Source organism: Peromyscus leucopus, chromosome 19, assembly GCF_004664715.2.
Source record: "Peromyscus leucopus breed LL Stock chromosome 19, UCI_PerLeu_2.1, whole genome shotgun sequence".
Classification (NCBI taxonomy): Eukaryota; Metazoa; Chordata; class Mammalia; order Rodentia; family Cricetidae; genus Peromyscus; species Peromyscus leucopus.
This window is the reverse complement of record NC_051079.1, coordinates 55,559,859-55,580,971: the sequence shown is the minus strand read 5'-3', so window position 1 is coordinate 55,580,971 and position 21,113 is coordinate 55,559,859. Positions and strand designations below refer to the sequence as shown.

General features: G+C 42.3%; 1 protein-coding gene across 1 annotated transcript in view; it reads right to left on the bottom strand.

The window, feature by feature from the left end:
- Nucleotides 1–18,097, bottom strand: part of Ldlrad4 (low density lipoprotein receptor class A domain containing 4) — a 250,223-nt gene extending 232,126 nt beyond the window's left edge. Inside the window, exon 1 of the mRNA XM_028864663.2 lies at nucleotides 17,236–18,097. The gene's annotated coding sequence lies outside the window, so the exon portion shown is untranslated. The remainder of the gene's footprint in view (nucleotides 1–17,235) is intronic.
- Between the last annotated feature and the right edge of the window lie 3,016 nt (nucleotides 18,098–21,113).

The window sequence follows — 21,113 nt, the reverse complement described above, 5'->3', positions numbered from 1 at the left end:
TCCCATCACTTGGGAGGCAGAGGTAGGTGGATCTCTGTGAGTTCAAGGCCAGCCTGGTCTACAAAGCAAGTTCCAGTTCAGCTAGGGCTACACAGAGAAACCTTGTCTCAAAAAATAAAAAGAGAGGAAAAGAAGTAAAGCAGAAAGAAATGACACAGATAAGAGAAGAGAAGCAATGAAGAGTAGTATGGAAGAGCTGAAGACGAACGGACAAGGAAAACGCAAAGAGAGCAGGGCTACAAAACATTGATAGGAATAGGAAAGCCTCAGGTAGCGTAAAGTACAAAAGAAAACATGCCCCTACTATAGTTATATTAGATCAGAAGAACTCAGCATCAAAAGAAGAAATAGGAGCGCGTAAGTCTGTTAAAGCGAGAAGAAGGTGAGTGAGGTATAAGATTGAGAAAACAGAGAGGAGTGAAGCGAATGACCAGGTATGGCTGATTTTATGGATCGGAGGATCAGATGTTCTAAGGAAGGTGGTAAGGGAGTAGAAGGAAAGGTTATGTTAAGGGAGGAAGGAAGGGACAGGAAGGGTGAAGGAAAGCCGAAGATATGCTCAATGATTTGCAGAAGCAGATTAATCTCCTCATTTTCTTAATCCAATCCTGTAGACACAATTGCAATAACACTTCCAGCTAATTAGTGTGTTAATTACAAACGTGCTACGTGTCAGTTTCAGCGACAGCGTAGTTTCACGGTCCCGACCACACTGCAATACTGATAAAACCAAATTCACAACATAGGAGATAATTGATTGACTGAGGGAGAATTAAAGTCAGAATAAAGGGATATAATCCATTCCAGACTCAGACCAAAGCTATGGTCGCAAGTTCGGGTTGGATGAGCTCAGATACTTTGTTACTAACTCAAATGGATACATATTAAATTAAGCCCCTATGTTTTACGTTACCTATGACAATTTTGCAACGTGGCTTTTCTCAATTTCTTACACGCTACTCCTGTCCTTTGGCAGTTGGCTGTGGTCTCTTCTCGCCCTACTCTGAGGTTTCTGGTTGATCTGTGTTCTCCTGTGTGGGTACTAGCTCTGAACTATAGATATGCCTTTCCCGACAAGTTACCATTGTTCATTAATCTACAGTTCGCTCTCATGTTTTATTCTCTATGTTCTTTCCCTGCATCCAATGTATCGTTACTTCCACCTCTACTTTACTTATTGATCCTTGCGGCGCCACCTCACATGTGACTGGATGTTGAGCGATCGTCTGATGTCTTTGAGCCATGTGTTATCTTTCTTGCGTGTGGCTGACAATGCAAGCAATCATGAGATAAGACATATTATGGGGTTTTATAATCAACCTGAGTTATTTAATATGTAAGATATATGACTCTCAGCTCAGTGTACAAATTAAACAAGGGGTCATGTACCAACAGCTCTCCGGTGTTTCCCCCGTTTTGCATAACAAAAAGGTCTTTGTTTATAAAATTTTTATAATTTATTATGAAAGCATTTAGTTTGAAGTCATTTAATTTATAGAAGCAGACGTAAGAGATTACGTTTTTATAGTAAGGGAGAGCAGGTGGGAGAACTTTAGAATAATAATTCCTCACGACTAAATTTATTAGTGCACCCATCTAGCTCCCGTGTAAATTCCCAGCTATATTTATGAAGACCTAAATGCTTATAAAGAGGGTTCTAAAGACACACGAAACGGATTCAAAGGAAGACAGCTTTCTAGCTCATGTCATTCATGACCAAGCTTGAAGATACAGAATGCGTCCTCCTGATAGCTGTCCAATATGCCATTTGAGCTTCCTGACTCTAGTGTAATGTCTCTTTCCGCGTTGAGTTGTCTTCCTACTGGGCCATGAGCTCTTGCATTGTGGTTCGTTTGCTAGCGTACTAGTTCTATTCTCATGGTTGCTGATTAACAGATAAGTAATGTAGAACACTCCTGATGCAGCCACTCCTCCCTATCTCCGCTCAGCTTCACTATCACGCACACTTGCCACGCATAGCCATAGTCAACCCTTACTGTTCAAGAATTCCGACTGACATCAGTAATGATTTGTCTCGTGACTAGCATCTTTGACAAAAAGAAAACTATTATCTAACTAGTATACACATCTGACGCTAAGAGATGAACCAGTCTAATTGTGAGAACGCTCAGCAACACTACCTGTTATCATAGGGCGTACTAAGCGGTGCAGGTTTTGAAAAAGATTAATAAAACCAGAAGTGCCTTGACGAGATAGCTATATTCGAAACATCAGGACATGATAGTAGATATGTATCCTAAAATAGTATATTATTCACAATAATCATAAATTGACCTTATACTGTTAGGATGGCATCATATCGTATATTACTTTATGATCTCATATGACATGAAGTTAATGCCCACTCTACATAAAGAGATCGTGAGTTAGTACGCAGATGAGTAGTCTAATCAGTGTTTAGCTTAAGCCTACGCAGTCTCTGCTCTGTCCGAATCTCAGTCCTCACAATCTTCTATATCTGTTCTCGCATTGGGCTCTGCAGAAAGGAAACAACCCGATGGTCTGCTAGTTATTAATGAACTGAGCGCGAACTTGAGATCACGCTTAACCTCTATCTTTATTTTTCATAATTTATTTATCGGATATCGCAAAGTTACGCTTACAAGCTGTCTGAGTTGTGCACATTAGTGAGTCCCGACGCATGCTTTATGTGCCCTATTTATTTCTCACATTCGCTCTGAGCAAATTTGTAGAAATAGCTGTTCTCCTAGTAATTTCATCTTCTGTGCTTAAACAAATCACTTTCAATGTTTGATTGAGGAAGATCCCTGGACAAATTCTCGAGGTCTGCGACATATGTCATTACAAGAAATTTACTAATGGCTCATTAATAATTGAAGATAATGACATACCCAAACAGCAAGTGACTATTCTCACTCCTTATATTGCTATCACCATTATTCGTCTTGTCGTTCAAACACCTAATTAATACAATAGAAACAAATGCCAAATAATCTTTGGAATCACCTTGTATATCTTGTTGATTACTCTCTATAGTCAGCCTACTATTCCTATTATCGTCTTAGCATGCGCATATCTTCTGTCATCTCAATCATAAGACATATGTTGTGTGTACCTTCTGTACAAACATCTTTATGTATCTTTACACGAGCGAAGAGGCGGCCAGACCATAGCTATGAAATGACTCGCTCTACATAATGACCACAGTGAAGCCTAAACCTTCTCTAGAACACTTTCAAAGGCTGCTGGCAGACATGGCATTGTATCCCTACAGTTCACTTAACACTAAAACGTATAGATCCATTACATTAGACTTAAATACATCTGCCAACCCTATCATATTCTTTTGCTCAGTGCAGCGGAACCATGTCCTTGATCGTTGAGTCCAGTCTCGTCCAAAATAATCCAGGAAGTAATCTAGAAACTATGCTCATATTTAATATAAAATAATTGAATTATTGATCGCTTAAGTTATTCTCTTTGCTTTTAGAACGACGTGTGGTTTACAGAGTCATATATATTCCGAACTCGGTCACTAAAATAACTAGAATCTTTATCAAAAACATTTAAAAAAAACTACCAATAAGTCAGTTATAAACTTTCTAATAAAAATCTCTTCAATAGACGACATAATAGAATGACGAGAGATTATATATAGAATAATTCTACAGAATATGACAGATAGTATTAAGAATCATACTTATATTCAAAAAAAAACTACATAACTATTTATTCTTCAAAATTCTTAATTTGGATTATGTATTGCATATCATGGTTTAATTCATGACTACCAATTTCTAATTAGTGTCGAATTCGTAGTTTTATTCTTACTCTTATACATCGTTTCTTACTCTTGCTGGAGTGTTGTGCTCGTATCTCACTCAGCTCTGAACTTAATATATAATTGTATAATATGCGGCGCCAAATGGTGCGAGCATTCTTTCAATCCAGCTACTGTGTGGTAAGCTTATACCACTGCTCCAGTTGTGGACTATGCTTCTGTAGAGTATACATTTCTGCGCCAGCCTGGAGTTCTTTACCATAGTTCAATCCTGCGCTCTTCTCAGGTGAATGAATACTCTAGGATATCAGCTGTACGGCATAGCTCAAGACCTTAAACGTAACGCACATCTTATATTTCTGTACTACCCATCTCACTCTATCAGATACATTCACTCCAACTACCTCAGTCTAGCTCATATCACTAATATCCTTCCCTCTCATAATACTCTATCTCTACCATAATCATCGAACTCATCATCCTACAATCCTCTAACTCATCTTCACACAAAACACACATTAACAAACATTTAACAACTAAAAACACATGCTCCACTCTCCTAATGCATGTCCCTCTTCAAAACTTAAAATCATATCTATTATGCTTTATATCATCAAATCATCTGTTAATCAGTTATTTCAACAATCTTACCAGTCAAGTGTTTACTATCGAGGTCTTTATTTCCCGCAATATCTGGTTCACAAACCATAATTATGGCATATGATACGATCTTTCACAATTACTTTCAATGCACGAATACCTACAGAAGATATCTCACTTTAAATATGCTTTTAACTCATCCTCAATTGATATTTTTTTATTTGGACTAGTGATGACAGTCTGTTCCTAGCAGCACCAATCCTACTCATCAAAGGAAAGATTGTTAATGGGGCATCAGAAAACCTCCTATATGAAGTTATGTCTCTTTCTTACTTATCAGCGAAAAAAAAGTCCGTAGTAGCAAGACGCCCTTCTGCCCCTTTCACGATTGTGACGACAAATCTGGTTCAAACTGGGACCAAGCTAGTGTTAATGCAAAACAGGTGACTGCCAAACTTTCCCAAAACAAGGTAGGACAGTCCTTCACAATCCCCTGTTCTCAGAAAAGTCTGTCAGTTATGCTAGGCCTGTAGGCCAGAGATGGATGCCCCAACATTGCTGAGGAACTTCAGTTGACTGTCCAGGCAGTCTGAGGTCCCTGTCACTAGGTAACATTTCACCCTTGTAGGGTCTTTGGAGTTGAAGACTAGATAGTTATAGTTTTCTTTAGTTATGATAACTGATAAACTGAGTACAAAACTTTGGACTCACAAAGATAATATAGATAATAGAGTATTTTTTTTAATTTTTCCAAATACAAATAGACTGTATATTATAACTGTAATTCTTACTTAATAACTGTTTTTGTTGTATATAATTTTACTATGTTAAAATTAAAACCTTTTTTTGATTAGCAAAAAGGGGGAAATGCTGTGGAATAATCCTTTTGTACACTGTGAAGAGTCATCACTCAGGTTGGCTTAATAAAAAGCTGATTGGCCAGTAGCCAGCCAGGATAATCAAACTCGGAGAATACCGGGAAGAAGGGCACAATCAGAGCAGAGGAGACACCAGACCAGCCAACTGCCAAGGAAGCAGGACATGTAGAAAATGAGATAACAAGCCACGTGGCAAAGCACAGGTAAGAAACATGGGTTAATTTAAATGTAAGAGTTAGGTAGTAACAAGTCTGAGCTATCGACCAAGCATAGCTCGGTCTATAATATAATTTCTATTACATCTCTGAGTCAATTATTTGGGAAGTGGTTTTCAGTTATTTGGGAGCAGGTGGTCGGGACAGGAAAACTCTGCCTACAGAAGTCAGCAAGGGCCAGTTTATGTTTAGATAAGATGGAACTCTGATGTAGACATCTGGTCAGCACAAAATGACTAACACCAGATGTCTGGGGAACCCCAAAAGTAAACACTGATGTACTCTGTTATATAACTATTCCTCACAGAATGCCATTTTGTGTGAGTTCTGTATAAATATGGCCTTGAAGCCAGAGGCCTAAGCTTTGCCAGCCTGCCTGTGCGTTTGTTTCTACATGTGTTTGTCTACTTCCATGTGACCTGTGTATCAATCTGTGTGTGTGTATGTGTGTGCTTATTTGTGCCTGTATGTGGCCCATACATGACACCATGTGCCTGGGTGACAGCCATCAGCAACCTGTGCTGCGGATATCATTCTGTATAAATAAAACACTGATTGGCCAGTGGCCAGGCAGGGAGTAGGCAGGACAAGGAAAGAGGAGAATTCTGGGAAGCAGAAGGCTGAGTCAGGGAGAGACTGCCAGTCGCCACCATGACAAGCAGCATGTGAAGACGCCGGTAAGCCACAAGCCACGTGGCAAGGTATAGATTTATAGAAATTGATTAATATAAGATATAAGAACAGTTAGCAAGAAACCTACCATGGCCATACAGTCTGTAAGCAATATAAGTCTCTGTGTGCTTACTTGGTTGGGTCTGAGCTGCTGCGGGACTGGCAGGTTAGAGAGATTTGTCCTGACTGTGGGCCATGCAGGACCAGAAAAACTCTAGCTACATACCTGACTAGGGGCCCCCAGGCTGGTGAATTAAGTATGCCTTATATGCCTGAAACTTCTTGTATCTCTTCAAATTCTCAGCCTTCATGACCCTCCTCCGTTCCTGGCATTAGAGCTTGGACCTCATATGAAGCAATATATTTAACAAAGAAAGTAAGAATTTCTACAATATAAAGTCGCAAAACTCTGATGAAGCATATTGAAGTGAACACACACACACACACACACACACACACACACACACACACACACACACACGAAAAAAACCTGGAAAGATAGACCATGTTCATGGATTAGAAGCATTACTATTGTCCAAATGATCATACTATTCAACATGACTTACAGATTAAATATAATACCCATGAAAATACTAATATCATAATTTCTAAAGAAGGTAAAATAATTCTAAATCCATATGTAACCACAAAAGATCCTAAATCCAGGTATGGAGAGGTGGCTTAGCAATTGAGAATATTTGCTGCTCTTCCAAGAGACCCAAGTTCAGTTCCCAGCTCACAACTCCCTGTAACCCCAACACCAAGGTATCCAATTGTCTCTTCTGACTTCTTTGGACATCCACAAACCCATAACATACACACACCAAAACAGAATCTTTAAAAGATCCTCAATTCAGTTACAGAGCAATTGTGAACAAAAGACTGTGAGACATCCATATACTTAAATTCTGAACATGCTGCCAAGTGGTCTAGCACCAGCATGAACCAGCACGCTGACTTATGCATCAAAAGAGAGAACCCCAAAGTGCACATTTTACAGCCAACTGGTCTTTAACAAAGGCACCAAAACACACATTAAAGAAAAAACTAGTCTCTTCTAGTGCTGAGAAAACTGGAGCTTCATATTCAGAAGAATGAAACTAGACCTCCATCTCTCACCCCAGAGAAAAATCAATCCCAAATGTAGTGCAGGGAGAACTGTGAAATGCTTGGTGTTTGTTAATATTGCCTGTTGTTTGGTTTTATTTTGTTTTATATGCCCCTGGAAGCATAGGAAACAAAAGGCAAAATTGACAAATGGATGTAATATCAAACCGAGCCCATCTTGTCCATTATTGAGACAGCCACTAGGAGCAAAAAGACAACCTACACAATGAGAGGAAACACATGCTCCTCAGACCCTGGAGAAAGATCCAGAATACATGTCAGGAAAAAATTATACATAGAGGAGGTTGAAGACATGAATAGAAAGTCCTTTAGAGATGATTTGCAAACAGCCAAGAGCATATGAGAAAAATGCCTATGATGAGATCAGAGCCCGGCTACACAGCCTACAGCCCTTCGTCCGGCTTCCCAGTACCTTGCGCAGTCTACACCACACAGGTGTCCTGATCCCAGGACACATTTCTCTTACTGCACTGTAAGTTTGATGAGGACAAAGGCAGTGACTATTTCACTCTCCAAACCTCCTCAGCACACACAGCACTGCCTGCCCAGTGGAGAAACACCGAATGAGTATTTTGAGTGACTGAATGAAAGTAATGGACTCACACAATGCTTCCGAAATACTGTTCTCGCACGAGGTAACTGGGTGCACAGAGAAGAGTTCAGCAAATATTTGTTATAAACCCCACCCAAGCCTTGAACTTGCAAGTGCTACACAGTAGGTGGAGATGCTGTGTTCAGCTCTTACCCTCTTGATTTAAAGAGGGGTTGTAGCTGGAGGGCTTCTCTCCAGGTTCCCCAAGCCCCGCAGCCCCACAATCCACTTATAAAATAATCATTCAGACGCTTATATCACTTATAAACTGTATGGCCATGGCAGGCTTCTCGCTAACTGTTCTTTTATCTTAAATTAACCCATTTTTATAAATCTATAGCTTGCCACGTGGCTGGTGGCTTACCGGCGTCTCTACATGCTCTTCTCCTCGCGGTGGCTGCAGTCTCTCTCTCCCAGCCTTCCGCTTCCCAGAATTCTCCTCTCTCCTTGTCCCACCTACCTCCTGCCTGGTCATTGGCCATCAGTGTTTTATTTACATAGAGTGATATCCACAGCACTTCCCCTTTCTTCTTTTTTTAAAAAGGAAGGTTTTAACTTTAACATGGTAAAATTACATATAACAAAACAATTACCGAGCAAGAATTATAGTTACAATATTAAAGAAGATGTCCTATCTATCTTATATTTGTGAGTTTAAGGTTTTATAGCTAACTTATCTTTTATCATAACTGAGGAAATTACGACTATCTAGCCTTCAACCACATCAAAGACCTGAGAAGGAACATAATGGTACCTGAGAAATGGTAGACGGATGCAAGCAACTTCGGGAATCTTGCAAGAGTAGACCAAGACAGCTGGCAGCCTGGACAGTCACCTGATGTTTCTCAGCATTGTTGGTGCATTCAAATTGGCTACAGGCCTAGAGTATCTGACAGACCATTTTCAGAAGCAGGAATTCTGAGAGACCATCTTACCCTGTCTTGGCAGAGTACAGTGGTCGCTTTCCTTGTGTCCCGCTTGTCCAGAAAGGACAGCATTGCATTTGTACTGTCAGCCGTCAAGGCAAGGGCAGTTCTTTGCCCAGTAGGCCATTTTGTGCCAAAAAGACAAACTTCCAAATGGAAATGTCTTAGAAGCCCAACATTCTCTCGGGATCAATTGGTGCAGCCAGGAGCAATTGTGTCTCACGTCAACAGAATTCTAAGTTATTTAAATGCCATATTCTCTAGGTCTATGAAGTGTTTGAAGATTACCTATCTATCTGAAATATATCTATGTATACCTAGAAGACTTAACTAACATGGCTACAAATATGATTATCATAGATGACTGATTATTAATCTATTTTTAATCATCCATTACAATTTTAAATGAGTTAAACATAATACCTCAAACAAGAATAGAAATATATATATACAGTATAACAAAATTAACTTCAAGTTTGTATTAATAAACTAAAATTTTTACCAATGTAAAACATTTTAAACATAAACTAAAATCTATACCAATGTAAAACATTTTAAACAAGTTGTTCTTTAAAAGTAGGTTCATTAATCTACCCTTTTATCTTATCATCTCCATATCCTCCTATATATCTATATTATATCCCCTTTTCTTTTTTTTAGAAAGAGATCACATTTATAATCAACCTGTTTTAAATAAAAATATTGGTTTTTCTCTGTCCCACACCAGAGGGCTCTTCTGATTTGGGACACAAGAATCTTTTAACCATTTTTTTTTAAAGCAATATGTCTGGGTTTAGAGGGGGAGTGAGCCAATTCCACCTCTAAAGCCAGCTTGGTATATTTGGGAATTTGGGCGTAGCATCTCTTACTACTTCCTGCTGGAGGGGGCGCTGTATCTTATGGGGATACAAAGAAAATTTTAGACCTATGGGGTAGTCCGTGAGGCTGTATTGTGTGAACCAGTTGCCTTGAAACCGGTCTGGATGTTGGATCATCTGGGCCATGGTGTCATCGGAGACCTTTCAGGGGGTCTTGGCTGGTGAAACCTGATGTATCTTAATCTGGAACAAGTCCACAGCCTCTGGCTTTCTGTGGAAACAAAAGCAGAACCTCTTTTCCAAAGTAACATATCCTTATATCCAAATTTTGAAGTCAAGGTACCTTTAAAATATACATTTTGGCATAACTCAACAGGTTTTGTAATCAAATGTTTTTCTTTAGTTATGAATATCAAAGAGAACATAATCCAGATTCTCTGTGTGGTAGCCATCTTTATGTGGCTTATGTTTTATATTACCTTGAGCCTTGAGCCTATTGCTTTAAACTGTACCATTGTAAGCCTGAAACGGCGCTGTGGCTGCTGGCTCCGCCCACTTCAGCTTCCCAACATGGCAGTGGTACGTTTTCCGCCAGCTCTGGGAGTCATCAAGTCTCAGAAATAGTGGGTCTAAGCTTTTATCAAAGCAGCATGTAGCCCAGAAACCTCTTTTTTTTTTTTTTTTAAATACTAGTAAAGACTAAATCTACCACACAGCTTAATTTGACGCTGGCAGATGCCTCATTTCCGCCATACTGCCGGTCAAACACACCCGCCAGGAACCCGCCAGTGTTCAAACCTGCGTTTTGCGGCGTCTAGCTGCTCATATGAGACAAGAAGCAGGAACCTGGTTTTGGCTCTGTTTAGAATTGGTTATTAAATATTCTCAGGTTTAAGGTGGAAACTCGAGCCGTTGGGCGCCATTTGTAGCTGGAGGGCTTCTCTCCAGGTTCCCCAAGCCCCGCAGCCCCACAATCCACTTATAAAATAATCATTCAGACGCTTATATCACTTATAAACTGTATGGCCATGGCAGGCTTCTCGCTAACTGTTCTTTTATCTTAAATTAACCCATTTTTATAAATCTATAGCTTGCCACGTGGCTGGTGGCTTACCGGCGTCTCTACATGCTCTTCTCCTCACGGTGGCTGCAGTCTCTCTCTCCCAGCCTTCCGCTTCCCAGAATTCTCCTCTCTCCTTGTCCCACCTACCTCCTGCCTGGTCATTGGCCATCAGTGTTTTATTTACATAGAGTGATATCCACAGCAAGGGGTGTCTGAGCAGTGGGGCTACTGTGGTCACATTCAGAGTGTCCTATCCAGTAAAGACCTTTAGAGGCCGCTGACTGGAGTCCAATGTCTACTCCCATTTATCAAGACTATAGAGAAAGACAAAAAAAACTACCTTCAGAGGCTAACTAGCCCAACTGTGACTTACACGTGTCTCTTGTCCTGTTCTCCCCAGCTTCTGAACCTGGGGTAGCTCTCTCTATCTAAATGCCTTAAGCCTGATAAAAATAATCCCGGTGGGAGGGGACTTACCGAGTACAAAAGGTCACAGGCTCAGCCTGAGCCACACATACAAGATCACACCCTTTATAGAAAGCCCATTGCCAACACACACACACACACACACACACACACACACACACACACACACACACACACACACATTCATGCTTGCTCAGACGCTCTATTTATCCTGGAAAGATGGGGAGGACTAACCAGGAAATAACTTCGTACCGAACTTGAGCGTCTCGAAGCACCTCCAAAACAAAGCAACAGTAACTACGGAAATAGAGCATACCCAATGGAAAAACACCCCCACAGGAAGGGACATTCTTAAAAAACATCAACACTCCCCAAAAACGAACTGAGTAAGTTGTAGAATAAGTCTGCCTTGCTAGCTGCTCATAAAAACTTATGTGAAATACAGTCCTCCTGGGAATCATTCAAGAATGAAAACTTTACTTCGTTTTGCTTTTAGCTTTCATAAATACATATATATATATCCATGATAAAAACAGACTTGCAATCCAGGAAGCAGGAAGGTCATACAGTGGGCACAGGGCCAAAGCCCAATAGAGAAGTGGTAAATCCTTTCTTTCGAAATCAAGTAACATTCAAAAAAAAAATATTTGTAGCATACAAAGAGTCAACGCCAGGGTTGTGTTTTTATTTCCTTTCACTGTGGACAGACTGTTTCACTGGCAGAGTGTCAGTTACCTAGGTGACAGCTAGACTAAGCAACAGAGAGCTCCAGGCCACCGAGAGCCTCAGAGTCCAGGACCTGGCTGGCCCGTGTCTAATGACCTCTCGCTCCCACCAGAGAAGTTCCAGGAAGAAAAAAAATAACACCAAAAAACTGATGAGGTGCCTCTCAGCTTCAGCAACCTGAGCCACTGTTGCCAGACTGAAAACTATTGGAGAATCCTACCATGACAGGACCAGAACATCTCCAATACTGTTTCCTTTAAATCCGGTGTGGCTAAGGATGCTGATTGAGGCAGATGTGAGAAAAAGAAAGCTGAGGGGTTCACATCTACAATCTCTTAGATCCTCTCCCCAACGGGCAGATGGGGGAGACTTGAACAAGGGCCAACCCAACTAAAGATCAGGGGGGAAGGGAGAGAAAAAGAGGGCAGAGGGAGGAGGAGAAGAAAGAGAAGGAGGAAGAAGGGGAGGGAGAGGGGAAGGGAGAAAGACAAGGGAGGAAGTGAGAGGATGGAGGAGAGAGAGGAGAGAGAGGAGTGATATTCATTTAAGAAAAACACAGCAAGTACCCACTCCTGAACTCCGGTCCCATTTATCAGACTTGGTCAAGTCACTTGGCCTGTCTAGACTCCCATTTCCTCATTTCTAAACTGGGGAGGTGAAATTCAAGATCCTTTCCAGTCTGAATATTCCCCTGTGGCTACATGCCTGGCCAAAGGAGACAGACAAACATGCATGAAATGCATGTGGTGTAGAACCACAGAGGCTCCGCACAGGTGTTGAGTTAGTCAAAGAAGCAGGTGCCTGCCACTAGGGGAGTGCCAGGAATGATTCGTGGCACTTTCGTTTCTGTGACTTGGGGGTATGACACAGCGATCAGCTTTTGTATTACAATCTCAAAGCTATCGTAGCTTGGGGTAGCTCAACAAGCACTGAGTATATCTTCAGAATTAAGTAGCACCTCCTTTAGGCAAACAATTCAGGAAGCAGGTGCAAAATATATAGCCTTGGATTCAAACACACGGATTAGCTGCAAGCAACAAAAGCAATTATTATGATATTCCTTAAAAGGTTGCTACGGCAAACACAGTGCTGGGTAAAACATAAGTAAGGTGCGGTCTGATGCTCAACTCCAATTTTAAAATAAATGGGGGGGGGCTGCCAACAAATGAAAAAATAAAACTGTCCTTTATGAATAGATAGGTCTAATTATTGTCTCGTGATCCAGGAGCAGAGGAAGCCATATGGAGCCATCCACCTGATCCCTTCACTTCATGAATGAGAATACTCCAGAGGTTCACAGGATGTAGGAAATACATCAAAAGTTAGCATGCTGATGTATACAAAGCCAGGACCAGAGCCAGGGATTTAGATACAGGTCCAGACTTCAACACATTCTGCACAGGATGACCCAAGGAAGAAGCTGGCCCAGTGAGGAAGGTGCCTGGGAGGCTAAAGGTAAGGATTATACAGCAGTACAGACCTGCTCTCTAGGAAACGGAATACAGACATGATCTCCACTTCCTACTGTTCGTGTAGGCATGCCTACAATGCTCACATGAGCAAGGGGAAAGGTCTGGGCTCACCAAAGAGTCAGGAAGTCCTCGGTTAAAGGGCCCTTTAAAGATCACGTGACCTGTCACAACCACTTGGACTGTGGGTGCAGAGCGGAGCTGTGTGAGACTGTCACTTCCATCACGCTCAAGGCTCTGCTCCTACCTCCAGCCTCTAGGACAGTCCTTATCCCCGACGAAATTTTTCTTCAGATAAAATTGACTTAAGATGGGCATGGCAGGCAAATGAAAGGTCAGAGAACAGTTAACATTGAGTGCGAAGTGGGGGGGGGAGCGCCCCGTTCCTTGTAAGACTCGGGGAGAATATGGACCAGTAAGCTGTTTGCCCTCCCTGCCGAGCGAGCTGCTCACAACAGGCCCCGACAGACAACTATCCCTGGCCCATGATATAGGTCCTGCTCTCTGACCACCACAAAGGCTCTGTGCATACAGTATTTCATCAGCAATTTGTGGGGCCATTACTTTGACCGGAAATTACATTAGGTGCTGGGAAGACCGAAGTGAGCAAACACAGCCGGCTTCTATACACAAGACACCTGTGTTTTTCTGCCTCATCTGTCTGGGGAGGTGCTCCTGGACATCTTCTAACTATCCCGGGCACTGACCATGGAGACCAGAATATAGCAGGGGCCCCATAAATCCGAGCTGGACTGCCCTGAACCCTATCTTTAACTCCTGAATCATCTTTTCTCTCTACTGCCTCGGCCCAGCATCCACTGTAGAAATACCAAGGGCACCATAGTGAAGAAGGCTAATCACCATGAGGATTCAAACCCTGGAGCGATCCTGGGTGGGCTCTGGGCCCTTCACCATTTAAAACACAAAAGCTTGGGCTGGAGAGATGGCTCAGCGGTTAAGAGCACTGGCTGTTCTTCCAGAGGTCCTGAGTTCAATTCCCAGCAACCACATGGTGGCTCACAACCATCCGTAATGAGATCTGGTGCCCTCTTCTGGCCTGCAGGGATACATGCACACATTACACTGTATATATAAAATAAATCTTTGAAAAACAAAAACAAAAAAACACAAAAGCTTCACACACAATGAGCCAGAGAAGAGAATTACCTGTGTTTGTCTCATTCTAAGTGTGAGTGAGACTTTGCACTTAATTAATGCCCACCCTGACTTGTAGCCTCCATTACTTCAGCTATAAAACACAAATAATGACATCTGCCCTATGAACTATTATACATTTAAACAGAGAGTAAGTATGAAGCACTAATATCCAGAAAGTTCTATGGAATCACAGTCCTCCGGTGACTACGAACTTCCTCAGCAAATGACTTACAAATCAGGGTTTGGAGAAAGTGACCTGATACGTCCACCTCCAGTCCATATGTAACCCAAACGGATGCAAAATCATTTTTCATTTCATGGTTTGTCAGTTGATGTCTCTTGATTTTTTTAAAGCTCTCAATAGACAAGAATCAAAGCTCAAAACCATCCTATGTCGGCTAAAATTAACAACAGGCGAAAAGCAGAGGACAGGGTATGAAATCGGGGAAGATGTGTGGGTGAAGGATTAGGAATGAAATGTGTGGAAGAGAAGGAAGAATTTTGCCTTTAAAAGGAAAAGGCTTCTTGATACCCAATTTTTCATGTTTTTATACCAAAATATCACAATGTGAAAGCACCACTGGAAAGAGGATCTAAGTGAGGTTTTAATCTCCTTGTCAGGAATGTCACTGTAGACTCATGTGCCTTCTCTCCTTCTTCTTCCCTCATCAACTCGGGGTCTGTGTGAAGTGCTAGCTCTTCTAAGGCCTTCGCCTGCATTCCTCAAGCTTTCCCAAGTACCCAAGGACAGAACGGTACAAAGAAGACATTCTACCAACCTCTCAAACAGGGAAGGAGTGTCCCAGAGCCCAAAGTCCAGGGTGAACCCCAGACTGCCCCCTCCTCACCAGGGTCAACTCCAGGCTGCCCCCTCCTCACCAGGGTCAACTCCAGACTGCCTCCCTCCTCACCAGGGTCAACTCCAGGCTGCCCCCTCCTCACCAGGATCAACTCCAGGCTGCCCCCTCCTCACCAGGATCAACTCCAGACTGCCTTCATCCTCACCAGGGTCAACTCCAGACTGCCCCTTCCTCACCAGGATCAACTCCAGGCTGCCCTCTCCTCACCAGGGTCAACTCCAGGCTGCCCCCTCCTCACCAGGGTCAACTCCAGGCTGCCCCCTCCTCACCAGGGTCAACTCCAGGCTGCCCTCTCCTCACCAGGGTCAACTCTAGGCTGCCCCCTCCTCACCAGGGTCAACTCCAGACTGCCCCTCCTCACCAAGGTTAACTCCAGGCTGCCCCCTCCTCACCAGGGTCAACTCCAGACTGCCCATTGCTCATCTGGCATCCAGTCATACATCCATGTTATCCAGCATAGATGACTTCTGACCATTTACAAGGTCTAGCCTGGCCTATGGTAAATGTTTCTCTGCACACTGGTGGATTGTTAGAGCAAAGCAACCAAAAATGGAGTATAAAAAATTTGATCAAAAAAAAAAATTTGATCAGCAGGTGTGTGGGGGGTGTATGTGTAGTGTGTATTTGTGTGCCCCATACCTATATGTGCCCCATACTTGTGAGGCATTGCTTAATATCTCTCTCTCTCTCTCTCTCTCTCTCTCTCTCTCTCTCTCTCTCTCTCCCTCTCCCTCTCCCTCTCCCTCTCCCTCTCCCTCTCCCTCTCCCTCTCCCTCTCCCTCTCCCTCTCCATCTCCCTTCCTCCCTCCCCCTCCCTCTGTCCCTCCCTCCCTCCCTTTCCCTCTCTCCTCCTCCCTTCTCCTCCCCCTCTCTCTTGCATGCCATCATTTGAGGCATACCAAGTTCTAAAACCAGGACAGCCTCCACTGGTGGAACAACTTAATCAGGTCACAGAAATCCAAAGAGATGAGCGATTAAGTGGATGTTTAAATGCTACACCACAAAATGGTACCATCTAAGGTTGGCTCCAGAGCTAATACCAGCAGCAACTGGCCCAAGATGTCACATAAGAGCTCTCACTGGCCATGACTTACACCAGTGAATGCTAGCTACACTTGTGAGAAGCCTTTTCACACCAAACCATCTGATGAGGTGCCCTGACTCCACATATCTAAAGGGAAATATTGATAGGTCTCTTATTTTCCTAGAAGATTGGATGTGGAGGAGCTGTGAATGTCTGTCTATCTTGAAGAGCATCTGTGTTTCCACACAAGGCCTGGAAGGGTCAGAGAAGCCTCTCATGCACCAGTGGCATGCACCTGCACCTTACCAAGCTACAGAAGCACTAATAAGCAGCTAGAAGGGGCCATTGCATTTCTAAGTGTGCTCAAGCCAGCAAGAGGCTGCTACACACATGCAATGCTCAACACTTAATGATGTCTGCCTTAATGCATCTATAACCGGACCTGAGCAACACAATTCCCAGATGCCAACAGGAGCTCCAGAAGCAACAGACAACTACCACCAAATCTAAAGCTTGAAATCACACATTAGCCACACCAACGCGGACCTTCCTCGTCTGACAGCCAGCTTCCTCTACATTTCAAACTCGGGCCTGGAGAGATGGCTCAGAAGTTAGGAGCACTTGCTGCTCTTCCAGAGGATCTGCTTCTTCTGTGGGTGCCTGTGCACAAGTCACACACACACACACACACACACACACACACACACACACACACACACATACACACACACATACAAACTACATACACACTACACACACACACTATACACACACACACACACACACACACACACTTTTTAAAAATTTAAAACTATGCCACCCTCCGTTCTGTCTTTTTAACCTACCAAAATCCAACCTTTACTCTCCCCCACCACCCTCCCACATGCACAAAGTCAACACATAAGAAATGACTTAACTCTTACTCCCCAGCGAACTTCTACAGCTAGAAACCAGAAGATCCAAAGCCCCGGGTAGCCAGAATGAAGAGGCAGGTAAGGGAGAGACCAGGAGCCATGTGGATGGAAGGAGACTTTATTACAGTGTCCAGCCACGTCTTCCCATTTCCCTTCTTCCTGCGGTTTAGAAAAGTAAACACGGCCTCTCAAATGACACCCATAAAGAACAGCTTTCATAGCTCACAGGGAAGCTACCTGTGGCTACTTTTCACCACAACCCTCTCCCGCGCCCCAGGGCTTTCCAAATATCAAAGTACCTATGTAATCACCCAAACTCTAATTTGTTTATGTCGATTTTTTAAACAAAATAAATAGCAATGAAAATGAGTGAAATAGGAAAAAAACAAATAGGTAAATGTTTAAGACTGATGTCAAAGCATAAGGGGTTGCTGGTTGTTTGGAGGAAATGATAAAAAGAGAATGAAGGGGTATGTGCTAAAGAGGGCTCTCATTAGATGAGAAGTACTCGAGGTTAAACCCAAGGCCTGCCTTTATTAGGATGTAACAGTGTTATCATCAAATAGTTACTTACATATGTCAGTATTGGTGGTTTACTTTTTTCTTCTTGCTGACCCAAACCTCTCCATCTAGGTCATGTGACTACTCTGGTAACCTGGCCCCTCACATGTCCCTTGAGGCCCTACCTAGCTTTCCTTCCCATTCTAACCTAGAGAGCCAGCCACTATTCAATGCATAATGACTAACGAACTACAAGGGGTTCCCTACATCAGAGAAATCACTCTCTCCTACTTGAAATGACTCATCTCCACGCTTCCTTTGAATAAAAACATGTTATTATGTTCAATAAAACCACACAAAAAAATAATAGCTAAAGACAGTTTTTAAATAACTTATACCAACACCTAAAAATGGTTTCCTGGAGGAAAAAGAAAATATTGGCAAGGATATTTTCAGAGCTTCCTCTTATTCCCCCTCCCTCCCCTACAGATAAATGTGGGTACATTTATAGAGATACGAGGACTCTCCTGGCCTATCTCTAAACTTGGGCAAAGTGGGTTTTATAGAGGACAGAGACTACCATTGAAATTTAACAGCAGTCTAGCTACTGCACTACCATCCCTTTCCCTTCTAGTTCCCATGGAAACAGACCTTCCATCACCAAAAAACGGGGTAAAGATAGCACCATGCCCAGTCTCCACACCCTCCCCCATCTGTTTCCATGGGAACTGGAAGAGAAAAGAATGGAGGTTGGGTATCTAGACTGCCTGCAAATATCCAGTCATGCCAGAAGCTGTGCCTGCCGGCCTTGATGGACCCTGTAGAAATGAAGCAGACTCTCAGAGAGACCGAGGCTGGCTGGACTATGTGAGTAAAGCCAGCTGTGACTTCCTAACACATCCTGAGAAGGTGAGTCACCTTCTCAACATCCCTTCAGCCAACCACAAAGCCATCCCACCACACCAGTGGGTCCACACCTAACTGGACAATAGAATCACCCCCTGACCTCATGAACTGATGCCCCTGGGAGTTGGCACCCCAACTCTGTACTGTTTCATAGCTCCAAAGGTGATCCTGGGAAACTGATGTCCTAAGTTGGAGCTTCCCAAAATTTAATATGCTTGTGAATTCTGTGGGAATCTTGATGAACCTGAGTCAAGTCCAGCAGATCTGAGACAGGGCCTGAAATGTTAAGTTGCCAAACAACCCCCAGGGGGTGTTGAACACTACTCAGTTTTCAACTACGTCTGAGTGAGATCCTAGAATCCAGGGCGTTTGGCCCTGGCACCTTCTCCACGAGCCAAAGGTGGAGACTGTAGTCTCTTCTACAGGAGCAGCTTATCAGCTCCTTCCACCAGGTCTGTCAGCTCATGCCTCTGAAGTAGACTCTCTTGGTGTCAGAAGCTGATGAGGAACTCAACTACTGCTCCCTATTATTCCCCCTTTAAGAGTCTCTCTCCTACTTAATTACTGCCCCCTAGAGATCACTAGATAGATCAGAAGGTAACAGAACATTTTTTTTTTTAAATCATATAAGAATGTAAGTTAGAATAGCCACTATGGAAATCAGTACAAAAGTGCTCAAAGCACTAAAAATACAATTACTGTTTGTTCTAGCTATTTATACCCCTCTTGAGATTTTACCTTAAAGAGTCAACATATCACAGAAATACCTACACAGCCATTTTGTGGCAGTATTTACAACAGTCAAGATACAGAATCAGTCTTGCTGTCAATAGATAAGAAAATAAAAGTTGATATATACACACAGTTCAGCCTCAAAAAGGAAATGATGCCATTCTGGAGAAAACGGATGACAGTATAGATCATGGTGTTAAGTAGTGCAGACTCACAAACAAAAATAGTTTCTCCCAAATGGCGAACTTAGATATTATGTATGAAAGTAGAAGGGACCAACTCGAGAGATGAGAACAGAAGATGAGAAAGAGTAATGGGGGTGCACAAGAGGAAGAGTTATGGGGGTGCACATGAGAAACAGTTATGGGGGTGCACATGAGGAAGCCATGTTGATATCCATTATAAAATTGCCATAATGAAACCCAACATAAAGACATGTTCACAAAAGGAAAAATTGCCAGACATGGTCATGCACACCTTTAGTTCCAGCACTTTCGAGCCTGAAGCAAGTGAATCTACATGAGTTGGAGGACCTCCTGGTCCATACAGTAAGCTCCAGGAAAGCTGAGGCTACATAGTGAGACCATCTCACAAAAGGGGGAGAAAGAGGAATTTAATTTCGAAAACAGTCATCAGATAAACATGATTTATCTCCTCCAAATCTGATTCCTCAAACTTCTCAAAAGATAAAAGCAAACTACATAATTGAGGATCAAACTAGAGGTGGAAACTGTGTGAAATATCTAACAAATGTTTGGAAATATTAATACATAGCCAAAGAAGAATGGGATTTTCCATCACTTTACAAGAATCAAGGAAACTCTGGGATTTATTATTAAAAATCAATCAGGGCTGGAGAGCTGGCTCAGTGGTTCACAGTGAGTACTTACAGAGAACCCAGTTTTGGTTCCCAGCACCCACTCTGGGTCAATTACAACTGCCTGTAACTCCAGCTCCCAGGGTTCAGTTCCCTCTTCTAACCTCCATGGACACCCACCTAGACATGGCATGCATTAACACAGACATAAACATACACATACATAAAAACAAATGTTGAATTTTTATAAGTAAGTAATTCAAAGAACCTTAAAATCTCTATTCTAAAGAAAATGAAAAGTAGTGCACCAAGAAGGGTCCCTTTCTCAGCTAAGGGTATCAGATTAATAAAAAGATAATGCTTATTCTACCTGAGCCATCAAATAGTTGAAAATCATGTAATATGTCTGTGCATTATTCAAAACCAGGTTAGTTTCATTAAATATACTTTGTATCTTATTCAAAAGGTGTAGCATATCAATCTCTTAAATTAAAATACAAGCAAAGATTTAGAGTATAGATTACTGAATGGGGTATCATAATCTTACTGGAAAATAGCATTCTAAGTGAGCAAAAGGGGCAATTATTTAGTACACAATCAGAAATAGTCAAGCCTTTTTACACAGCCCTATCCACAGGCATAGTCTGTGATAGACATTTTCATTCTACTGGCACAAAAAATATGCCTATAGATATGTATATGTGTATATAAAATACTATGCATCAACTTTTCATTAAAGACATGAAAAAATGTTGAGATCCATTTGAACCTGTAGGTTCTCAAAAAGCAGAGTACTGCAACTGCTGTGATAAGAAATTAAATCAAAGGATTTGTGCATTTACTTAAAAGACACACACACACACACACACACACACACACACACACACACACGCACGCACTAAAACAGTTAAGGTAGAATATGCCA